Source organism: Monopterus albus, unplaced genomic scaffold (genome assembly GCF_001952655.1).
Source record: "Monopterus albus unplaced genomic scaffold, M_albus_1.0 scaffold143.1, whole genome shotgun sequence".
Taxonomy (NCBI): domain Eukaryota; kingdom Metazoa; phylum Chordata; class Actinopteri; order Synbranchiformes; family Synbranchidae; genus Monopterus; species Monopterus albus.
The window spans coordinates 269,770-287,191 of record NW_018128023.1 but is presented as its reverse complement, the minus strand read 5'-3'; the positions used below and the strand labels follow the sequence as shown (position 1 = coordinate 287,191).

At 39.5% G+C, this 17,422-nt stretch overlaps 1 protein-coding gene across 1 annotated transcript in view; it reads left to right on the top strand.

Annotated features, from left to right (window-relative positions):
- The first annotated feature begins 5,460 nt into the window (after window positions 1–5,460).
- calcr (calcitonin receptor) overlaps window positions 5,461–17,422 on the top strand; it is a 42,468-nt gene continuing 30,506 nt past the window's right edge. The window contains exon 1 of the mRNA XM_020614124.1: window positions 5,461–5,784. The gene's annotated coding sequence lies outside the window, so the exon portion shown is untranslated. The remainder of the gene's footprint in view (window positions 5,785–17,422) is intronic.

Sequence of the window (17,422 nt, the reverse complement as noted above, 5' to 3'; positions counted from 1 at the left end):
TGAGATTGTTCTTCTCTGCCAGTAGATCCTTGTGCTCAGTCTCACTGGAGGCTCTGCATTTCTCCATTTCATCCAACATGGAGGCTTTCTCCTGTTTCCACTGGAGACGCTCATTCTCTGCCTTCTCGTTGACTGACTGTAGATCAGCCATAAACTGCTGTTCCTTTTCACTTTGCTGCTCTAACTGGGCAGCATAGCAGCTCTGGGTTTTGTCCAAAGCTACCTGGAGGGAGCACCTCTCCTCCTGCCACTGCTGCTCTGCCTCCTTCTGAGCAGCCGTGAGCTGATTTATCTCAAGGCTGTGTTGCTCCAGCTGGACCTTCATAGAGTTCTCTGTGCTCTCCAACTCCTGCTCCTTTCTGTGCAGAGAACTCTTCAGGTCCTGTATGGTCTGAAGGTGTGTTGCCTTGTCCTGCTCATAATTCAGATGAGCCTCCTTCAGGTTATCAGTTTGGGTTGTACACAGCTTTTTGTATTTGTTCAGCTCTGCCAGAATGCAGGCTTTCTCTTCTTTCCACCGAAGACGCCCTAGTTTGCCTTCCTTGGCTCGAACACAGAAAGGTGATGAAGGTTCCAGGGTTTTCCTCTGTTGAACCTTAGTTTTTTTGTGCCACTTCTGCGTTTGTTTCTTAGAGCTCTGTGTACACCCCATAGTGAAATATAACGTGCAAATGTTATACAGTAAAAAAACTGAAATTCTTGACTTCTCAAGTTTGATGACACCTCAAAATCAAAATGCAACTTCTCTCTATCTGTGGTTGTGTGGTTCTGAATGCCAGTCTGTGATGTTGTGATGCCAGCAGTTTAGTCCTTTAATGTGCATTCTAGAACTCTGATGTCATGGTTGCTATTGGATACTGTAGTAGCAAATCTATGGTTGTTTGTTTTTTTGTTTTTGTTTTTTTGTATTGAAACAAAATATATTAACAAAACAGTGAACATGGGAGACAAGACAACAGATACATTGAAATTGTGGACACCTTTAAATACCTGGGTGTCCACCTCAACAATAAGCTGGATTGGACCAACAACACAGATGCCCTGTACAGGAAGGGCCAGAGCCGCCTTCACTTGTTGAGGAGACTGAGGTCCTTTGGTATGCACTCCTTCAGACATTTTATGATTCTGTGGTGGCATCTGCAGTTTTTTACGCTGTTGTGGGTTGAGCAGGAGGTAGCACGGTCAGGGACAGAAAGAGACTCAACAAACTGGTTAAGAGCTGGTTCTGTCCTGGGCTGCCCCCTGGATTCCATCGAGGAGGTGGCGGACAGAAGGAGGCTGGTAGAACTAACATCCATCATGCATAACCCCTCCCATCCCCTGTACCACACAGTGGTGGCTCTGAACAGTTCTTTCAGCACAAGACTGCTACATCCCCAGTGTAAGAAGGAGCATTACCGTAGGTCGTTCCTCCCCACAGCAATCACTGTACAACACATCACTGCAGTGATAAACTAGGTGAAATTATGAGGGACTATGCAATAATCTACTGAGGTGCAATACTTCAGCTCCTGGGTGTGAAATGCATTGTAAATAGGCTCATGTGTAATATCTTGTTCATTATCTTCCTCAAATACTGTACATTGCCCTGCTTTAGGTATTTTTGAGTAGTTGCTCAGAGATCTTTATGGCTGAATCACAGGTTTCTCTCCCCCATTGTGGGCTCAGTTGTGTGAGTAATATTTGATTGTTCTTAATTTCCTGGTTGTTTAGTCTCTACTGCTGTTCCTGATTCTCTCCAGTGCTGCTCTGCCCTGTTTTTAGGTGATTTGCTTCTTTGTGCTGTGTAAAATGTAACGTTCTGATGATGCTACTTTTATAATCCTTGTGTGTATCGGTTCTAATGCTTTGTTGCCTTTATGTAACTTTTTTTAAGACTAAGTGTTCTTTGTTACTACGTACTTGCGTACGTACGCATGCGCCGCGTGTAATTTCACCCTACCTTGGCTCCATTGATTTTTGAAGTGAATGCTCATTTTTGCAGATTCTATGGTAGACCCGTTTAGTTAAGTGTTTTGTTGTTGTGTTGAGTGTTTTGACAAAATATTAACAAACGTCTATCCACTGTCCACAGTCCTCAGCTTTTACTTTAACAATCCTACTGTTCTTTTGTTGTTAAAAAGTTACATCTCTTTTGCAGCAGATGACTCATAGTTGTAAATAAAGCTGCTGCTTTTACCCTCCCTCAAATGTGCCAAAATGCCTTTTCATCAAGGTTGGGAAGATTAAAAATGATTTGAGCAGAACAAACAAATACAGATGTCTGTTTTTCCATAAGCCACGTGATGAATATTTTCTTCTGGCACAGTTGAAATGTGCTCAAATAAAATGAATAAAAATAAAGAATTCAATCTGAGCTGAAGCTTCTTTGTCCTCTCCTTCGTATGCATGCTTCAATTACCAGCTCCTCAGAGGTTAAAGACTTTATATTGAGCTGCTGTTCAGCAGTCCTCAGCAGACTCAGCACACTGGCTCAATTGAATATGCTGTTTAAAATATATTATATAGGTTCAAGGTTCAAGGATATATATAACATCCTGCCACATGCACTTCGTGCCAGGGCTAGGAATGTTGAAATATTTATGAATAAACAGGCTGTATGCAAACAGAAGGTGAACTATCTGTATTTTGCATCACTGCACAGCTAAACAGCTGTCACAAAGCATATGAACAGACACTGACTATACACTGCAGAACAGCATTATGACAATTACATATCTAGTTTATTTGGATCTCTGGCTTTTTAAAAATAGTCGACCACTATTGACAAACTGCTCATTTTTTGCAGCTGACAGTTTGCTTTGTCACAGCAGAAAAAACTTAGTATGACAGTGTGACGACACCCTGATGTTACACTGCTACAACTTAAAGGTGTGTAGTTTATACACTAATAAATTATGGGAATGTGCAGTTTGCACAACCGCCATCCACCCCAGCTGACTCCAAGCTAATCTTCTGCTGTTAGTGCTTCATTCATTCAAAAACACATCACCTCTGATGTGAACATAATCCAGCCAGAGAGTTTATTACAAAATGTAATTGCTTTTGCATTTTAACTATATATATGTTTAATACAGTTGTTAAGGACTTGACCTTACAGTATCATAGAGAAAACCAACAAATCCCCCTTCAGCAAGCACCTGGTGATGGTGGAGAGGAAAAAACTCCCTTTAACAGAAGAAACCTCCGATAGACTTTGGTTCTTGGTGGGCAGCCTTCTGCCTCGATCGACTGGGGTGAGAGGATAGAAGAGAAAGAAAAGAAACAAAAAGCAACAAGATACAGGGTGGGCCACGGAAAAGTAGCCCCACCTCCACTACCTATTTACTATTGGCATGCTGGAGGCGGGCTACTTTTCCATGGCCTACCCATTACAACAAGCAAACAAACACTGGGCATATTAATATGGTCAGTGACTACTTTTCAGAACAGTAGTGCTCCAGAGCTGAGTTAAAATGATCTGTGCATATATCAGTATGATAACCACCTTCAAGTGTGCATAGTCTTTTGATAAAAAATATTACTATAGACTATAGCAGCTTTCATTTTCAAACTTTCACCACTGTGCAACTCAATCTGTCATCTAGAAACAAAAGCTGGCACTGCTCCATTGAAAATTAAGAAATCTTGATGGCAACCATGGTGATTTCACTGGGGTATTTGCACATTTCCTGAGTCACAGCTGGAAGTCTACATTAAATTCAGACATTTATGAATGTCTTATACAGCACTCAGTGAACCCACCAGTGTCAGTCACAGATGCATTACATCCCCTATTCTCTGAGCAGACAGTCTTGATGGTTTTACTTTCCAATGAGGCACAAACGTTGTCTTCTGAGCTTGTAAGATGAAAATTGGTTTTTTAAAAAAAAAAAAAAAAAAAAAAGGCTAGTTGAAAAAAGATCCAAATCTATCTTTTTTCTTCCTCGGACAGTTGTAAGTTGTATTGTTAATTATATAACATGATTTGGCGTTAACCCAGTTATCTGTGTGCAGATATGCAAGTCAAGTGCAGCTAGCTGACAAGGGCAATCTTATTTTCAGTGCTGGCACTGACATTCCTGAGTAGATTGTGTTTGTCCACTCCTCTCCTTCTCTTGAATGAATGTTCTTTCTTGTTTGGTCTAATGTGTTATAAAAATGCAACCATTGAACATGTCCACATGCTCCACATAGTTTTTTTTTTGGCTGCCAGACATTAAATTACCATGCCTATAGTGATTGCTTTACAAATCGTCTCACAAAACAGTCCTTCTTAAATAAACAGATCAATAATAACATCCCAATTTCAAGATTCAATGAGCTGCCCAATCTCAAGTCTACATGAAAAACTGAAGATAATAAGATATTGAACAAGCCCTGCAAACAATTCAATTATCCAGTAGAAATCTACTGCAGTTTTGTCAAAAAAAAACTGTTTGTGCCTTTTATATAATGCCACTAAAAAGCCCAGAGAGTCACTTGATAAAAGAAGGTGTTATATATGTAGATATCCAACATCTTGTTTGGGATTGGTGAGGAGATCAGCTTTATAATCCTCCTGTCAGAAATGCTTTTTGCTTATTGTTACTCCACTGGTTACTTACTCTTCGTTGTTCAATATGTAGGCTACAGTTTGACACTAAGGCTGCGTTCACATTCATCAGCTGAGAGTTTCTTTGTGCTCACATTACTGTAAATCTTAAACCCATGTATAAGCATGATTTTGTGACATCACAACTGCAAGCCAGTCACGGTCCAGTATGCAACTTACAAAAGTGTGACGTGGACAATTTGAAACCTACATGACCTAACAGACTCTACAGTCAATCAGTATACATCTTGTGTCCAGCAAATATTTTAAAATAAAAAATGTGTAGATTTTGAATTTTACTGTATAGGCTACTGACAGAAAAGGAGTCATATAATTTTCAGAATTTTAATGAGGTAATGGAGTGTTTTAGTGGAAATAAAAATGTCAGACACATAATAATAGGTCCAAGCAGCTTTTCTATGTCTTGAATCATGTCTTAATGGGGTCTTAAAAGTTATGTATAGAGTAGGGAAACGTGACGTGACAGCATCAGTCACCTGCAACAGTTTGACTCTATAGTGTTTCATTAAGCCTGTGATGATCAGGTCAATAACCAATTGGGATTTGCCATAAAATCTTTTAGTGATAAGGAATTTATAAAAAAATCCATGTGGTAACCTATACATGAATATTAGCTGATAAGAAAAACGCTCCTGTAGATCATAAGGTGAACCAGATCATTGTAAGTCACTGTTGACAGCCACAGACAGACTGTGTATAATAATGGTGTTTGTTTTAACCCCGGTGTCCAGAGGAGGGTCCAAACCGAGCGCACACACGCTGTGTGGGAGCTGCGTTCTCTTGCTGCCTACGTCTTTAAACACACAGAAATGGGTATATGGTGAGGAGGAGCTCCACCACCACACCCTCGTCCGCGTAAACGGGAGGCTGTCAGACGCACTTGTATTAGCGGGCAGTCAACTGTCACCGCTCGCAACGGCCACAGACCGGCGCACTGCCCTGCGCTCCTCTACCGCGCGCACCGCTCATGAATGAACCGCACAGAAAGCTAGACACCTGGGCGAAGCCAAGCAGTGATACCATCTGACAGATTGTTTTAATGCCAGTATTATATATGTGGAGGAGACAAAAAAGTTTAAATAGGAGCGCAGACGCCTGGAGTCACCTACAAGGAAGGACAGCACCAGGATTTCTCTGACCGACAGCATCTGTTTGTTTCACTGAGGCAGCAGTTTCTAAAATCTACTGAAGTAAGTATCTGACTGAAGTGTTTATTCTGGGTTTAAATTACAGCTGGAATAAGGTATGATATTTAGTCTGCTTAGAGGTTAATATGTGTTGACAGTGACTACTGACGCAATAAGAGCTGGATTTTCAGATTCTGTGTTCGTTATGTAAATTCATTGTTAGGCTAATATATTATACTTTACGGTGCAGAAAGGGTATTTAAATCTAAACACCACCCTAGATAAGGACTGTTTTAGTCAAAGGAAATTTTTCAGAAAATGCAGAATGTGACTCTGATACATGTTGTGCTGTACATGTATGATGTGCTGCACAACATGATGTACTCCTCTCTATGATGTTCTATTGTAATGAGTGCATGGATTATATGTGTTTTGGGGGTGGGGGGGGGGTTTGCTGTGCTCTTGGAAAGGACTGTTGACTTTGTATGGGTTCTGTTTTCATAAGCTAAATTCTGTTCATGAGAATTTTTCACTCAGCTTTAAACCTCCCTCATGCACATTCACCCTCATATCAATCATATTAGCTAATTCATGGAAGGGGGAAAATAAGAATTCCTACATGGACCAGCAGGCCCATGTAGGAGACAAGCCAAACTCGTCACTGAATGCTGTCTGCCTCATTTCAGTCACCACTGACATAAACAGAGCAGAAGTGCCTGACTTGAAGATGCTAGCTGCCAAACTGGGATTCTTCTTTTGGGGATTCCTTCGTGTTTATGTAACCAAGTTTAACGTAATGGCTTGTGGCATCTGGAGTTTTATTAGAGGCAGTGGTGGGTGAAATAGCTTCAGTGTGCTGATATGACTATAAGGAACGAGAGCCTCTCCACATATACAGAACACTGATATACACATACTGTGCAATACAGAGAAAGACAAGGATCGTAACACACACACACACACACAGTCAGGCCAAAGAGAGACAGAAAGAGCGCAAATGAGAAAGACAGCAATGAAGAGATATGTGCAGATGGGCAGGCTGGGATATGTACAGCACCCTGCAGGAAATTCGGCTGGATTGGCAATGTATCTGGCTGCTTTCTGAGTCTCAGAGAGAATTTCATTCAACATCACACACCCTGTCTGCCTGCTCTGACTCTGACCAGACAGACAGCTGAGCAGAGCAAGGAAGCAGCTCACTGATATTGGAGACAGAAGCGAGAGAAAGAGAGAAAGGTCTGCTTGAAAACACAAAAAATGACAGGCTTTTACATGGGCACTGTGCCTCGAATTCATAAAATTTGTCACTGTGTGTTTGATTTCAGTGGTCTCCAATTGTCTGGTGAACAGCTTTTTACAGCTTTATGTCCAAATGAAAGTTGTGGATGAATAGGGAGATGTATGGTTATGTTGTTTCTTTGTGCTTTGGCATATTACTTCAGATTTTAAAATACTGTCCTGTAATTCTGTCCTGCTTAGGCCAGTTTTCACACTAAACCAAATGCAAATACATGGCTGTGGTGCATATACGTACTTGCATGCACAGCTTCTCTCTCCTTTGTCCTTTGCCAGACCAATTTTTTTCATTAACTGCATAATTTAAACTAATGCTGATATGTCACGTATTAAGGTTTAGAGTCCCCATGCAAGCAAGCCCTGCATCATGCACTGGCAGATCCAAGAGTGTGGTTTAACATTTTTCATTATATAATAAATAGACTGTGTTGTCAGAGCTAGGGGTCAGGCTTGACTTCTTCATTTCATGCTACCAGAGACTCAGTAGAACACAGCTGGGTCTGTGTAAGATGACAGAGTAGCAACAGACACTGAAGTTGACTTAGTTGAAGAAATTGATCAATTTGGACTGGTCAAAGGATGTGATTACATTGAGGTGTTACAATATGTGCCGCGCAGCTGCAGCTGTTCTGTACAACTTTGTCCATGTTTCAGCTCTCTGATATGAACCTCTTAGGCAAGTGTTCTTATTCATGATTTTCCATAAAGCTGTTGTTGTAAAATTATATTTTACAGTCACCTGTTGTCATTATCTCTGCCCAAATAAACTGTTTACCAAGTGCAGGTGACTAAATGAGCAGTTTTTAAGTAATAGAAACATTCAACATTTGCATGTGATCTGTGACTGAACTTATTGAAAAGGGATGCACAGGACACTGATGAAATAAAAGCCTTAATTTCAGCTTGTTTATTTTTTATTTATTAACAATGAGATGCTGCTGCATATCTCTAGTAAACAGTACTGTACTTTATACAGTGAACAGCTACAGTAGCATCAATAGGTGGTGCTAGAATAGAATAAATAACGGATGGTTTAGTAAACAGAGGTGTACACAACAGAGAGGGCAAAAGGAGTGACTGTGTGTTTGTGACAGAGATATAGAAAAAATTCATTTCTCATGATTTAACATTTTCATAAACATATCTTGGCTTGCATGTTCTCCCTGTGCCTGCGTGGGTTCTCTCCAGGTACTCCAGCTTCCTCCCACAGTCCAAAGACATCCAGCTTAGGCTGAGTGGTGACTCTAAATTGCCCGTAGGAGTGAGTGTGGATATGTGTGGTTGTCTATCTTTAAATGTCAGCCCTGTGATAGACTAGTGACCTGCCCAGGGTGGACCCCGCCTCTTGCCCAATGTCAGCTGGGATTGGCTCCAGCCCTCCTGTGAGCCTATTCAGGAATACGCAGTATAGATAATGGATGGATGGTTAAACATGTCTTTGTGTCTTCTCTGGCCTGTGATATTTTCCCTTCCTCTAATACCTGAATTAAATTAGCAGCACTGCTACTGAAGATGTGACAGCTGTACAGCTAACGGAAAAGCACACTCCCTTACTTCCTTCATTGATTCGATGTTTCCTGAAAAGATTTGTTAGCAAAGCCAAGGAATGTATGATTCCACATCAACCTTCTATTATTTCTATAGTGTTTTTCTCACAAATTTGCCTTAAAGTCGTTAAACTCCATTTATTGATTTTGAAACATACAAAGCAAATTGTTGAAAGAATAGGACATTCTTTGCTGGGGCTATTATAATAGCATTTATAAATGGTAAGGTGGCTCACAGTTTCTGAGAAAGACTGATTCTCCTTATAGTTGTTATATTGAACTTTTAATGCAAATTCAATTCTTTAGAGTAGGTTCTAAATGTCCACCAGGCTAATAAGGTTATTTATGCCATCTTTAACAAGTGGCTCCTTGCAAATGATAGTTAACAGCTACCCCGTTAAACGTGTAACGCTGATAGCAAACTCATTTTCTCTAGACATTACCATAAATAATCCAACATGAAGCCTTCAGTAAGTGAGAAAGCAGAGGTATGCCACTACAGCAGCCATCGCAAGTCCTTCTGAATAAGATCAAAATCTCTCATGTGTAATTAATATACTCTACATTGTAAAACAAAAATTCTCTGATATAGGATTTAAATGCAATTTGCTGTAGACCCATCATGGTCCTTCTAGATAACTTTGACAGTAAATAGAACAAACACATGTGTATGTTATCCAGTTATCCTAATGTCCATATGCTTTAAAGTATCTATTTTATTTTTGTCTATTTATGTGATGGTACTTCATGGTACTTCCAGTGAATCTAATTTCATCTCATCCTTTTTATGTTTTTTCACCTTTATCAGGGACCAAACTGCCACCTTTTATTTGATTTCTTTTAATTTGTCCCTCTGCTGGTCTTCTTTTGTTTCATTCATTGTCCTTCACATATAACTGGTCCGGAAGGGCCTTCTGACTTTTGCTTACCTCTTTTTCATGTATCTCCCTACTTTTTCTCTAAATCTCCTGTGTTTAGTTAAAAACACGTCCTGGGGTTTTTTCCAGTTTTTCTGTAATTTGGGGGAACACAGTCACAGAGCGCACGTAACTTGAATCCAATCTGGTGGCTTGTCCTGAAAATATTCATTTTAATAGTTCAAACGTACATTGTTACTTGCAGTGTTTGAAGTCAGTTTGGTTGAAAACTGGAGGCCTCAGATTTTAGAACAGAAAAAAGAAGACTCAACCTCTTATGTCTTAGTCACTCTTAAAGTAAAATGGTTCTTCTCTACCTTTCTGTCTTTCTTCATCTCAGAATTGTTTACCAGGTTTCCAGATTATCAGGCCACAGGTAATGATCTTTTTAGTAATGAGGACTTGTGTTTTGCACTACAAAACTCTGAATGCCAAAGAAAATATGAAAAGGTCATTCAAAGGATAGTGTGACATTTTGATAAATATATATAGGTATATATATATTTGGCCAGGAGTTAGGTGGGGAGACATTGGTAATTCTGACTTACAACAATATACCTAGACTATCTGACCACTCATTGATTTCCTTTCCTCTTTGGCTCTTTTTTGCCACAATACAGCTCACACACATCTCTCTCTCTCTAACTCACAATGTAGCCAGTTTACCTGGTGTAATCACCCCCCATTAAGGTTCCATGATCGATTGGCTGCACCCAGGGAAAGCCATTTTGCTGACATTTAATGTTAATGGAAATGATTTTTTCCCCTTTTTTTCTAACACATTCTTCAGTTTTTATTTCATCTCATTTTCATTTCATTTATTAGGTTTTGGTCAACAAGCAAAATTAGAATTGCAATTATTTTACACAAAAAAGCATGAAACATAAGGGTACATACATCCATTTGAATAAAAGCATGTATGCACACATAAATAATCATACAAAATAAAATGAAATAAATAAAAAACCATGTTATTGACCAAAGGTGTAAGCTGAAGCTAAAGCTTATTATGCCTACCCTTACTCCACACAAGCAGCACTAATGGCCATAAATTTAATCTAAAAAAAATACGGAGTCTCATCTGGTCTCTGTTAAACAGTTTTCGCTTGAGATTTGGGAAAGTTTTTTCAAGTTGCATACTACCTTGATGCTGCTGAAAAAGTAGAGCAATGTTAATATTTATTTTCATGCCATTTATCATTATACAAGTGGCATTTGCACAAACATACTCTCTACATAATGTCTGTCAAATTTCAAACGCTGCTTTTTTCAGCCATGATTGCTATGATCTGGATTGTTATTACACTCTGGTGTCCTCTCCTTCACCTCGATCTAATACATTCTAAATCTTACAAAAAAATTGCTGTAGATCTGAGATCTACAAATTCCAGAGGTACTGAAATGACATTCTTGCTGTTTACTATAAAGAACCATGGTTCCATTCAGAACAGTCGAAAGGTCTGCACAGACTCTTTCTGAGGGTCTGAGTGGACTTCGAGGACTTAAGAATGAGGCTTGATGGGCTCACTGTACAAAGAGTGAGTGATTTACAGATTTGCACTCCATCCTTAAAACGCTGTCTAATCACACTTCTTGCATTAGTAATATTTCTTTTGTGGCTTTGTCTTCTATCATATTTTTCCCATTGCATCTGTTATCACTCCTAATGTTCTCAACCCTTACATTCTTACATTATTTCCTATATTTTCTCTTATTAATTTCCTCACATTTTTACCCCCAGGTCACAATATTACAGGAATGTTATGCTTGTGCAGTAGTTATCCTGTTGGCTGCCACACATACTAATGACAATACCGTGGCACCCATCCCTCTCACTTTGCCCCTCTCGCTCTCTGTGGGCTTACAGCATCCAGTCACAGCTCAGCCCCTGACCCAACAGAGCATGCTAGAACACTGTGCCAAGAAGGGACTTGGAGTTAATGCCAGCTGAATTTCCACAACAAAATGCTTTAATTGCTTTCCCCTAGGCCTCAGCTGCAGTGTGCTTCATCTCCAATTGCACAGTGATACAAGTGAGTGGTAGCAAAGTAGTTTAGGACAAAAGGTGTCTCATAATGGGATCTGTATTGCGTTTCAATAAGAAGCTTTGCACAAATGTTTCTTGTGGTAGTTAGTACATGTTGTAGCTATATATCAATACGGGCCTATTTTTTCTACTCTATTCACTTAATATCATTGCCCACAATGAGTTGATCTTGTTTATCTTGAAAACAAAATGTAGACTTTTCTGAGTTCTGAGCAGGAAAGAAATTCCCCCAAAAATCTACTGTCTTCTGCTCGATAGGTGTGGTATTTTGTCAGTACCTCAAAGCCAGCTGCCCTGAATTTTCTTTTCTCCTGCCAGACTGCTTGGTGATTGATAGAGGATTAAAATGATTTTTAAAAACAATGTAGAAAGAAGGGCAGAGGTTTAAGGACCCTCCCTCACACCGTTAACTGAGAGCATGCTGTGGAAGAATGTTTGCACAAAATAAAGTTATGTTTAAGATGTGACTTATGATTTGCAGATGGCAAGGGGAAAGAAGAATTGAACAGTAAGTCACCTAGAAGACAGCCCAGGCCTGGACTCAGCCCAGCTGTCATTAACCTTTTCACTGGCTGTTAAGATCTTGAGGGGGGAATGTTTTGCTGGTTTAAAATACCAAATGATTTTACAAACAAGAATGAAGTTCAAGACATTAAAATTGTAGCTATTAGAACAGATGTTTCTTACTTAGGAATTGGTACTCAGTCACATTTTAATTACAGTGAAATCACTGTGTGGTGGGGGCACTTTGTGCAACCATGTCTTCATGCGGAAACTTAATTTTGATGGTACTAATGGGTTATTATGAGACTGGCTGTGGCAGTAACAGTGCAGAACATCAGCATACATCTGTCTACTGATTAGTTTCTAGTGGGCAATTTGCAGCGTACTTTGCTCACTAGATTCTTCCTGGGCTCTAAATGGCTGCTGTAAGCATGGCACAGATAATGGTAATGGGATCAGACAGAGAGGAAATGGGAGACAAGCGACACTCTTCACCTTTGTAAATGTATGTATGAGCTTGTGTGCCCGTGTGTGTTAATATAGGAGCATGTGCCACCATTGCACACACATAGACAACTGGACCCCTGAGGCAGAGTGGACAAAACAGGTAGGTCAGTCTAATAATAAACTTTAGTGGAGGAAAGTATAATTATAATACACAAGAAGCTGAAAAATCTCCTCAACAGGTGAAAATGCAGACATCAGTGGCTGGCCGATGGCTCTGTGTCATCGCTTCTCTGCAGACAAGTAGAGAAAGCAGAGCGACTTCCTTACTTGTCTCCCATCTAGATACCGGCCAGGCCCAGTTTGGCTTGCTACTGATATCAGATGGGTTCTGGTGCATCCAGTGGCTGTAGACAGGCAACAGGTAGACAGCTAGGCTTCCCCTTATCTCCTACAGGCGTGGACTGGTGAGCAGACAACAGGCAAGAGCAAATTTTTCTCTTTTACAGACGTGGACAAGCAAACAAACAATAGGTAAATGCAACTTTAGTATTCTCTTCTACGGATGTGGGCAAGCAAGCAGACAATACATAAGTACAGCTTAACTTTCCTTACTCCCCTACAAGTATGGACAGGTAAACAGACGACAGGTAGAAGCAGCTTTACTTTTCTTCTTCAGAGGCACAGGCATGGACAGGCAAGCTGTCAACAGGTAACTACAGCTTCACTTCTCTTCTTCATATGTGTAAGCATGGGCAGGTAAGCAGTCTGAAAGTCTCTCTGGCAGGAAAAACAGCTGGAGCCAAGCAGCCAGATGAGTGGGAGGGGCAATAATTACCTGCAGTTGTGGAGAGAGTGCCAGGACAAATAGGATATCACAGCAAGCACAAAGAACAATTGAGATCCTGAACATGACAGCATGTGAAGTGGCATGAGACCAGCAGCAAACATCTCCTCAGAGTAGAGTATGGATACCTGACCGAACCCAGCAAGACCCGTCAATACCTTAGAGTTCGGGCCAGGTTTGGACAGAAATTAAAAAATTATATTTGGATCTGGGACAGGTTTGGATACATAGGTCAAACATTAGGCTAGACAGGTGGAGCACTCAAATGTCTGCTTTGTTTAATGATAAGGGGAAAAATGTTGTACAAACTCAACTGTGTCTGGCTCTGGTCGGGTATTGACATTATATATTATAAGCTTATCAAGTCTGGGTCAGGTTCAAATGCCACACCGTCCGAATGGGTTGAGATTGTACATAAATTTGTGGCCCAATCCATGCTCTACCTCAGACAGCACCAAGCTAGCTGGTCAGTCTTTATGTTGTGCTAAATTAACCAGTTGCAGCTTCACAGTGAACATGAAATGTCTTACTTTTACTTTAGTACATGACTACATTTCTTAAACATGGTGGATTTAAATATCGCAGGACAGAGTAGTATAGGCTATTAATGATCATTTCTGTCACTGAAAATACTTCTTAAGTGAGGGGGAGATGAGTGAGGGAAAGATAAGGATCTGATTTCTTGCCCATAAAAAAGGGAGTTTTATTATCAGCACTGCTAAGAACTGTAGTCAATAATTCATGCTCTGATAAAGAAAGCTTAATGCGCTTTTACTGTAGGTGCTAGGGCATGACTGATCATAGGGTTTAAGGAATTACTCCCCTATTGCACATTACATTTATCAGCACTCACCTATGAATTAGGATCACCGAATCAATAAACTTTAGAACAGTCAAGCTATTGTTTATGCTATTAGTGTATTGGGTCATTCACAGTGAGGTATAAGCCAACTAAAGATTTAACTGGTGTCATAAGTCTTCTGCAAGTACGTTGCAGTGAAGAAAGGCTAACAGAAAGCACCTGAATATATTTTTTTCAAAGATTACATCTGTGTCCTTGTGTAGGTGAACCACATGCTTTCCACCCTCAGTGTAATTACATTTTTTTTTACCCAGGAACAATAAAAAGTCCTTTCCTGTCCCTGCCTGTTAATGATATGGCCTACAGAAGTGGGGACAGGATCCTGTACAGGCAGGCTAGGAACACAATGACTAGGAAGATCAGAGTAGCAAAGAGGCGCTGCTCCAGAAAGCTGAAGAACCATTCTCTGCCAACAACCCCTCATCTGTGTGGAGAAGCCTGAAAAAAAACATCACTAGTTTCAGGAAACTATCCCCATGACTGTATAAACAGAACAACAACCCTCAGTGCAATATCTTCTAAATATACTTTTGTTTATATTTATATGAAAAATTCCACCTAAATTATGTGTAGATATATTTTTAGATTTATAAGTACTTTATTTTAAATATTTATTTTGCTAATGCACATTCTTTTTCTTTTCTTGTTCTCCAAGTCTTATTTTATTTACTTGTTGCCTTACGGAAGAGCATTGTGCATACACGTTGAGAGTCATTGTTCCTCATGTGTTCGACACACCTAGCCAGTAAAGCTGATTCCGAAGTTCTGGCGTTCATGTGGGCTTAGTTTCATTCCAGGCACTTCTGCTCAGACAGCACCGCTCAGGCTGGTCATTATCTCCTTTAATCAAAGTTGATTTCTTACCATCTCTGAAAACCTTTAAAAAAGTGTGTGTGTGTGTGTATACATATATATATATGTATATATATATATGTGCTCTGTCTGTTCTGGTCTTCAGCGTATTGTTTTTTTTAGCTAAAAATAACTTGTGACCCACTGTGAGGAGAAGATAGCTGTGTGTGTCTGTGTGTGTGTAAAGCAATAGGAACAAGTGAATGATTGCCATCTCTCACTCCAAGGTTCTTAATCTTCTTGAAAACATCAAAGTCTCACTGCCTGATCTTATTCCACCAGCAAATGTTGGCATCTATTAAAGGTTTTGTGCATCAAGTTGATAACAATATATTATGTTAACATAATAGATTAACATAATATGTTGTTATTGAGTCATAAATATCATATTAAATACAGTGACGATGACAAAACAGTCATCTGCTTTTTATTATAAATAAAATAAGGCTTAAAAATATTTTTCTATCAAAATGACACTTGCATACATTTCCAAGTGGTTGTTCGCCCATTTTATGTTTAGTGATAAGACTTGACATTTCATAACCCTGTTATTTTATGCATCAAAATGAGCAGGATGAATTGGTCATGCACATTTGTTTTGCACAGAATAAGACAATAATCAGAGTTTTGTCCTGTGGAGGTGAAATCATGACTACGCCTTAAAAACATCAAGTTTGAGCAGTGAATGTTAATTTGCTATGCAGTAGCAAATGGTGCTTTTAGAGCCTAAAAGATGTTAATTGCTTTGTTTTGCAGATAACCCATACAACACATAAAGCAAGTTAAGTCAGTTTATTCATAGAGCACATTTAAACTTTAAGTTGTAACAAAGCAATTTACAGAGAAATGAAAAAAGCATACTTATGTGAATGTTGTAACACTTTGGCATGTAATCACACATGAATGCAGCCAGTAATAAATTTAGCTGTACAAAATTGGAAATATACACTTAGGTTGTGCCTTCTCTCTCTCTCTCTCTCTCTCTCTCTCTCTCTCTCTCTCTCTCACACACACACACACACACAGAGAGAGAGAGAGACTTTAATCTCTCTTGTTTACACTCACTCACACAGTGTGTAGAGAAACTGCTCTCCACTCCTCTTTTTTGTCTCCTGAAGTCAGCATTTAGTTTACTTTTTCTCAGGCTGAGCAAAACAGGCTACTGTACACGGTCAACTAGAGACATGAGGATCATAGTTTTTCTATTTACTTGGTTAGTATTTGATTTCATCTAAGGGACTCGGCTTGTATTACGCATACATTTCTGTGCAGTTGCTCTGTTGTCAGTTCATTTTCAATATGTCCTTGCCACTGAGGACTGTTTCTCTGCAGGCACAGAATGTCAACAGTGATATTTACAACACAGCACTTTGTGTGGAAATTAAGTGAACTGATTTAGAAAAATGCTTTCCAGCTTTCTTGGATATGTGCTTTTACTATATGCTTTTACTATATGCCTGATAAAGATTTTTCTTTTGTATTTTACATCCACTACATGTTATTCTTACTTTCGTACTGGATCATGCAGGACTGATATGCCCTCTGACTAAATGATTGTGTCTCTAATGTGCTTTTGCTGTGCATGTGCTGATTGAGGTTTTGTTTTTTCAACTTTTTATTTTTTTTCTTCCCAGCTACCATGATTTATCATTGACAATGTTTGTTCCATTCACCCAGTGTACATCCTGGAAATATTAGATGTTACAGTTTCCCTCTGAATAAGACCTTTTGCTTCTGATGCCTTTTAAAGTTTTGAGTTTGAGATTGGGTAGCAGAATTATCAGAATCAGAATCAAGGTGTGGGATTATGTTGGATTTTTACCCACAGAGCTTCTGATCTTGTCCTCTGGGATCCATTTTCTATCTTACTGCAATCCTTCATCCAGAGGGGCCTACCTTTTATCTTTGATTTGTAGCACCACGTTTCTGCTAATGCTTCTACAAGATGATTTGTGCAGCCATATTGTACCTGTTGTCCACTCATCATCCTTATCTCTCTTTTCATTTGTTGCTGCATTATGATCCCACCTATCATTTAGTAATGCCTCCATTATGGAGCTTTGATCTTGTTCAGATGAAGAACTTCTAGAGAGCTCAACTTGCAAAGTAAATATTGGGATTTAATACCAGCTATAAGAAGTGGAAACTGTGGAAATTCCCAAGAATCTCTAGAAGTCAAGAAGCCTTCTGTAGACCCCAGTCCTTGCTACCATGCTAACTCTGAGAGACGAGACAGTCCAAGTAACTTCAAAACAGTGCTGATTTATTCAAAGGATCACAGGTAAAATTAACATTACACGCTCAGGTATCTTGCACCTCCAAACTGCTCTCAGACAGATGTAAGATGAAAGACCCTGAACCCACCAGGCCTATACATTATATCCC